Source organism: Phoca vitulina, unplaced genomic scaffold (assembly GCF_004348235.1).
Source record: "Phoca vitulina isolate PV1807 unplaced genomic scaffold, GSC_HSeal_1.0 scaffold104, whole genome shotgun sequence".
NCBI lineage: Eukaryota > Metazoa > Chordata > Mammalia > Carnivora > Phocidae > Phoca > Phoca vitulina.
The window spans coordinates 1,129,371-1,137,280 of record NW_022589807.1 but is presented as its reverse complement, the minus strand read 5'-3'; the positions used below and the strand labels follow the sequence as shown (position 1 = coordinate 1,137,280).

The 7,910-nt window shown below is 40.1% G+C and overlaps 1 pseudogene; it reads right to left on the bottom strand.

Annotated features, from left to right (window-relative positions):
- Positions 1-266: 266 nt before the first annotated feature.
- LOC116627867 overlaps positions 267-7,910 on the bottom strand; it is a 30,340-nt pseudogene continuing 22,696 nt past the window's right edge.

The following is a 7,910-nucleotide window of genomic DNA, read 5'->3' as shown; positions in this document are numbered from 1 at the left end:
TGGGGAAGCTCCACATCACTGCACTAGCTCACCCTCCTCAGTGGAAGGCTGAGAGATATTTCAGGGGTTTCTCTCCCACATAATTAAGGTGGGTTCCCCACAATTAATAGTTTTCATCACAGATAATGTCCCCTCCAGGTGATGAGCACAAAGTAACAGTTTTCATGGTGGAAGAGGAGGAACAGAGACGCTTTATGACTGGCGGCTGGGAAGTAACAGGAGGCATGTGACAGAGGCAGCATTGTGAGAAGCTGGATGATCTCTCCTCACAATTGGTAAAGAAGCCTCTGCTTGGGCCTGGAAAAAGAGCAGTGAAGACGGAAAGGTCTATGGCCTCATGGAGCTGGCAGCTTCAGAGGAAATGCAGATGTTAAGGAAATCAAATAGCAGAGATGGCATGTCACCTGATAATGCAGGTTCTGGAATAGAACAAAAAGGGAGGGGTGGGAATGATGGGGGTGGGTTAGGAGACTCTGTGAAGTCATGGAAGGTCTCTTTGAGTGGAGGTCACATAAGCAACAAGGGCACCTCAGGAAGAGTTCTGTAGAATGAGGGATACAACAGGTGGCGGCTCTGAAGTGGACATGGGGGTGGTGGGGTAATGACCGGCTGGGAGCCAGGTCTGGAGCTCAGAGGAGCAACCATAGCTGCAGCTGTAAGTGTGAAGGGTCATTGGGGAGTGAACTTGCTAAATAAGAGTAGATGTCCACGGACTGGACAGATTCCAGGGGGCAACTTCAATAGGACTGTTTATGGCCACAGCCCTCATTAGGTTTCCCTTTGTCAACACTGCCACAAAAAGTGTCAATGGTGACTTACCTCAGTCTGTCACCACATGTTGGGCCTTAATTTTTACCGAATCCCCTTGGGGAGGAACACCTCAGGTATGCACAGAGCCTGAGGAGAGCAACAGAACGTGGTCTGAGTCATCCCACAGAGTCATGTTGCAGGGAGAAATTGCTGCTCTTCTACTTGGCCCTGGGAAGATGATGCCAACCAAGGTTTGACCTGGAGACTCAGCCTGTGATTGGGTTTTTAACTCTGAGTTTGCCTCCAGGTCCCCTGTCAGGTGACTTTAGGATGGTTAGACATCCCTCCAAGTCCTTCTGAGGGTCATTTCTAGCCCTAATATGCTATGAATCCACCATTGAATTTATCACTTCCCACCGCTCAAGGCTGACGTTCTTCATTCCACTATAATGAATTCATTGTCTTGCAAATATGTTTGTTAAATGTTTTTCTTTAAAGTTTTTATTTATTTATTTGAGAGAGAGAGAGAGAGAGATAGAGAGCGCACAAGTAGGGGGGAGGGGCAGAGGAAGAGGGAGAAGCAGACTCCCCGCTGAGCAGGGAGCCCAACACAGGGCTCAATCCCAGGACCCCTGGGATTATGACCTGAGCTGAAGGCAGATGCTTAACCAACTGAGCCACCCAGGTGCCCCACATGTGTCCATTTTAAGTCTGTATGAGAGTCATGATTTTAACTTGTTTTGAAAATTTAAGTCCTTTAACAGGTGCCTCTGGTTATTAGAAGGTCATGTCCAAAGAAATGTAGTAAAGAAAAACACAAACGTATTTCTTAAATGATTATCTGTGTCACAGAATTTTTTAAGTGTGGTAAAATATACATGATGTAAAACTTATCTTTATCATAATGTAAAAAATTAATCATTTAAGTGAACAGTTAAATGGCATTAAGTACATTCCCACTGTTGTGCTGTTGTGCAAACATTACCACTGTCCATCTTCAGAACTTTTTCATCACCCCAAGCGGAATAACCCCCCATTCTTTCCTACCCTACATTCCTGTAACCTTTGCTCTACTTTCTGTTCCTAAGAATGAAGATGATGTTAGTTATGAGTTTTTCACACATGGCCTTTAGTATGTTCAGGTTCGGGGCGCCTGGGTGGCTCAGTTGGTTAAGCGACTGCCTTCGGCTCAGGTCATGGTCCCGGAGTCCTGGGATCGAGTCCCACATCGGGCTCCCTGCTCAGCGGGGAGCCTGCTTCTCCCTCTGACCCTCTCCCCTGTCATGCTGTCTCTCTCTCTCTCTCTCTCTAATAAATAAATAAATAAATAAAAATCTTTAAAAAAATATGTTCAGGTTCTTTTCTTCTATTCCTAGTTTGTTGAGTGTTTTTTGTCATAAAACGGTGTTGAATTGTGTCAAATGTCTTCTCTGCATCAGCTGAGATGATCGCACGGGTCTTTTACTTTCATTCTGTTAATGTGGTACATTGATCACTTTTTGTATGTTAAACCATCCCTGCATTCCAAGAATAAACTCCCTTTGGTCATGGTGTATAATCTTTCTAATACATTACTGAATTCCTTTTGCTAGTGTTATGTGGAGAATTTCTGCATTAATATTCACAAAGTGATCTGGTTGCATAGTTTTCTTTTCTTATAATATCTTTGCCTGGCTTTGGTATCAGGGCAATGATGGCATAATAGCATAAGTTAGGAAGTGTTCTTTTCTCTCCAATTTTCTAGAAGTGTTTGATAAGGACTTGTGTTAGTTCTTCTTTACGTGTTTGGTAGAATTCATCAGTGAAATCATCCAGTCTTGTGCTTTTTTCTGAGGGTTTTTTTTTTTTAGTCCTGATTCAATCTCCTTACTAGGTATAGGTGTATTCAGTTCTTCAATTTTTTCATGATTCAGTCTTGGTACATTCTGTGTCTCTAAGAATTGATCCATTTCATATAGATTACACAATTTTTTGGCACACAATTTTTATAGTACTGGTAGTAATTTTCATTTTTGTAGAATCATTAGTAATGTCACCACTTTTTAAATTTTAGTGATTTGAGTCTTCTTTTTTTTTTCTTTGTCAGTCTAGGCTATCATTTGCAAATTTTGTGGATCTTTTCAAATCGACAAATTTTGGTTTGTTGATTTTATCTATTACTTTTTCTATTCTCTATTTTATTTATCTCTGCTCTACTCTATTTTCCTTCCTTCTGTTAGATTTAGATTTAGTTTATCTTCTTTTTTTTTTTTAATTTTATATATTTATCAATATGTTTACCATTTCATTTTTTAAAAAGATGTTATTTATTTATCTGAGATAGAGAGTGAGTGAGACAGCATGAGTAGGGGGAGGGGCCGAGGGAGAGGGAGAAGCAGGCTCTCCACTGAGCAGGGAGCCCGATGTGGGGCTTGATGCCAGGACCTGGAGACCATGACCTGAGCCAAAGGCAGACGCTTAAGCAACTGAGCCACCCAGATGCCCCTATCCTCTTTTCCTAGTAGTTCCTGAAGTTATAAAGATAGGTTGACTTGAGATCATTCTTTTTAAAAATATAGACATTTAGAGATATAAATCTGCCCCCTTGGCATTGCTTTCACTGTGTCTCATAAGTTCATTTTCATTTATTTGCAATACTTTCTAATTTCCTCATGATTTCTTCTTTGACCCATTGGTAATTTAAGAGTGTATTGTTTAATTTCCACAAATTTGTTGGGTTTCCAGTTTTCCTTCTGTTATTGATTTCTAAGTTCGTTTTCCTGTGGTTGGAGAAGATTGTTTGCATGACGTCTGTTTTAATTTATTGGTTTTTAATCTGAATACATCTTAATTTCTCACTCATTTTTATTGGGTTTTGCTGGATACAGAATTCTTGGCTGAGCTTTTTTTCTTTCAGCATTTTGAATATATCAACCTACTGTCCTCTGGCCTCCAAGATTTCTGATGAGAATTCTGCTCATAGTCTTGCTGAGGATTTCTCACATGTAATGAATCCCTTCTGTCTTGCTGCTTTCAAAAGTCCCTCTTTGTCTTCACCTTTTGACGATTTGATTATAATGTATCTTGGTGTAGAGCTCTTAGAGTTTATTCTACGTGCAGTTCATTCAGTGTCATGGGTTTATAAATTCATATCATCCATTAAATTTGGGAAATGTTTGGCCATTAATTTTTCAAATAATCTCTCTGCCTCCTTTTCTATCTTTTCTTCTGGAACTCCCACATGGGTATATTGGTACACTTGATGGTGTCCCAGATACTGTTGGCACTGTTTAATTTATTTGAAAATTTTTCTTTCAGGGGTGCCTGGGTGGCTCAGTCAGTTAAGTGTCCAACTCTTCATTTCAGCTCAGGTCATGATCTCAGGGTGTTGGGACTGAGCCCTGTGTCAGGCTCCATGCTCAGCGGGGACTCTGCCTGAAATCCCGTCCCTCTCTCTCTCCCATCCCCTTTGCCCCTCTCCCCTCTCACTCTCTCTCTCTCCCTTTGCCCCTCCCCCCTCTCTCTCCCTATCTAAAATAAATAAATCTTTAAAAAATTTTTTTGTTTGGGACGCCTGGGTGGCTCAGTCATTAAGCATCTGCCTTCGGCTCAGGTCATGATCTCAGGGTCCTGGGATTGAGCCCTGCATTGGGCTCCCTGCTTGGCAGGAAGCCTGCTTCTCCCTCTCCCACTCCCCTTGCTTGTGTTCCCTCTCTCGCTGTGTCTCCCTCTGTTGAAATAAATAAATAAAATCTTAAAAAAAAATAAAAATTTTTTTGTTCAATTCTTTCTTTTGTTTCTTTTATTTTTTTGGAACTTATCCTTCATGGTATACTCTGATCCTCTTGGATCTGTGGTTTGATGTCTGACATTAATTTGAGAAAAATCTCAGTCATTATTTCTTCAAATTTATCTTTTGTTGCCTTTTCTCATTCTTCTCTGTCTGGTATTAACATGACACTTAGGTATTCTCTTCCAACTTTTTCATTTTGTTTCTGTTTGCTTGTGAGTTGTAAAGTTTCTATTGATATATATTGCAGCTCAGAGTTCAATATATATATATTGTCTTTATCCATTCTTCTATCAATGGACAGTTGGACTGCTTCCAAAATTTGGCTATTGTAAATAATGTTGCTATAAACATAGGGGTGTATGTATCCTTTTGAATTAGTGTTTTTGTATTTTTTTAAGATTTATTTATCTGTTTTAGAGAGAGAACACAAGCAGGGTGGGGGCAGAGGGACGGGGAGAGAGACTCTCAAGTGGATTCCCAATGAGGGTGGAGCCTGACGCAGGGCTCAATCTTCTGATGCTGAGATTATGACCTGAGCTAAAACCAAGAGCCAGATGCCCAAACAACTGAGCCACTCAGGCGGCCCAGTTTTTTTGTATTTTTGGGATACTGTAGCTTAATTACTGGATCATAAGGTAGTTCTATTTTTAATTTTTTGAGGAACCTCCATACTGTTTTCCACAGTGGCTGCACCAGTTTGCATTCCCAACAACAGTGCACCGAGGATTCCTTTTTCTCCACATCCTTGCCAACAGTTGTTTTTTCTTGTGATTTTGATTTTAGCCATTCAGACAGGTGTGAGATGGCATCTCATTGTAGTTTTGATTTGCATTTCCCTGATGATGAGTGATGTTGAGCATCTTTTCATGTATCTGTTGGCCATCTAGATGTCTTCTTTGGAGAAATGTCTGTTCATGTGTTTTGTCCATTTTATAATTGAAACATTTTTGTGTGTGTGTATTGAGTTGTTTCAGTTCTTTATACGGTTTGGATATTAACTCTTTATCAGATATATCATTTGCAAATATCTTGTCCAATTGAGGTTGCCTCTTAGTTTTGTTGATTGTTTCCTTCACTGTGCAGAAGCTTTTTATTTTGATGTAGTCCTAATAGTTTATTTTTGCTTTTATTTCCCTTGCCTCAGGAGACAGATCTAGAAAAATGTTGCTACTGCTGGTGTCAAAGACACTATTGCCTGTGCTCTCCTCTAGGATTTTTATGGTTTCAGGTTTCACATTTAGGTCTTTAATTTGTTTTGAGATTATTTTTGTATATGGTGTAAGAAAGTGATCTAGTTTCATTCTTTTGCACGTAACTGTACAGTTTTCCCAATACCATTTGCTAAAGAGACTGTATTTTCCCCATTGCATATTCTTTCCTCTTTTGTTGAAATTAACCGACCTTATAATTGTGGGTTTATTTCTGGATTCTATTCTGTTTCATAGATCTATGTGTCTATTTAGTGCCAGTTAACATACTATTGATTTCTACAGCTTAGTAATATAACTTGAAGTCTGGAATTCTAACTCTACCTTTGTTTTTCTATTTCAAGATTGCTTTGGCTATTCAGGGTCTTTTGTGGTTCCATACAAATTTAAGCTTATTTTTTCTATTTCTTTGAAAAATGCTGTTGGTATTTTGATAGGAATTGCATTAAATGTGTAGATTGCTTAGGGCAGCATAGACATTTTAACAATATTTCTTCTTCCAATCCATGAGCATGGAATGTCATTCCATTTCTTGTGCCATCTTCAATTTTGCTCACCAGTGTTTTATAGTTTTCAGAGTACAGGTCTTTCACTACTTTGGTTAAGTTTATTCCTAGGTGGGTTTTTTTTTTTTTTTGGTGCAATTATAAATGGGATTTTCTTAATTTCTCTTTCTACTGATTCATTATTAGTTCATAGAAATGCAACAGATTTCTGTACATTGACTTTATATCCTGTGATTTCATTGAATTCATTTATCAGCTCTGGTATTTGTGTGTGTGTGTGTGTGTGTGTGTGTGTGTGTGTGTGCGTGTGGAGACTTTAGGGTTTTTTTATATAATATCATGTCATCTGCAAATAGTGAAAGTTTCACTTCTTCTTACCAATTTGGATGCTTTGTTTTTCTTTTCTTTTTTTTTTTCTTTTTTTTTTTTTTGTTATTTGTTTGCTGTGGCTACTGACTTCCAGTACTATATTGAACAAAAGGGTGAGAGTGGACATCTTTGTCTTATTCCTAACTTTAGTAGAAAAGCTCTCAGTTTTTCTTCACTGAGTATGTTAGCTGTGGGTTTTCATATATGGCCTTTATTATCCTTTTTTAAAAAGATTTTTAGAGAGAGAGACAGATAGTGACAGAGATAGCAAGAGAGAGCACAAGTGGGGAGGAAAGGGAGAAGCAGGCTCCTGCTGAGCAGGGAGCCCAACGTGGGGCTCGATCCCAAGACCCTGGGATCACGACCTGAGCCGAAAGCAGATGCTTAACCGACTGAACCATCCAGGCACCCCTAGCCTTTATTATCTTGAGGTATATTCCCTCTAGACCTACTTTGTTGAGTGTTTTTATCATGAATGGATGTTGTACTTTGTCAAGTGCTTTTCCCTGCATCTATTGAAATGATCATATGGTTTTTAGGCTTTCTCTTATTTGATGTGATGTATCACATTCATTGATTTGCAGGATATCAAGTACATACCTTAACTCCTAATCCCTAACCCTTGACCCTAACAATAACCCTCTGGAGAAGTCTCTGAACTGCAGGATACCAGGCACATGCCTTAACCCCGAACCCTAACACACACATACACACACACTCTCCGTTTCTCTTGCACTGTTTTGCTTTACAGCATTTCTTTGTGACACTCCTGTGGAGTTTCTACCTCTCCGCCCACATCATCCATCCTTTCTTGCAGCTTCTGCATGACTGATTCACTAGAGCCTGTAGCAGATCTACCATATTGTTTAAGTTCCCAATCTAAGAATTCCAAAATCTTTGTCATATACAAATCTGCTTCTGATGCTTGCTCTCTCTTTGGTGGCCCTGCTTTGTGTGCTCCCTCAGAGGCTGCAAATTGTATGTGCTGTTTCCAGGAGACTCTGCAGTAATGTGCATTCACAGTCCTTCTAAACACTTCATTGGAACCCATTGCTGCGATCAAAGTAGACTTTGTGACACAGAGGAGCAGCTCGGTGTGCAAGAGTTAGTGGCGAACCCTAAGTGACAGGGTCTAGTTCAGTCCCTGTGCTGTGGCAGCCACGTTCTGGTGACCATGTGATTTTAGGGAGTCGTGGGTGGCAGGGCTCGCCCTCAGGGACATCATGGCAGCATCCAGCACTGTCTTTTCCCGAGAGTGGAAGAAAACCTCCTGTCCCCATTCCTGGCTCCTTCTCATACCATGTG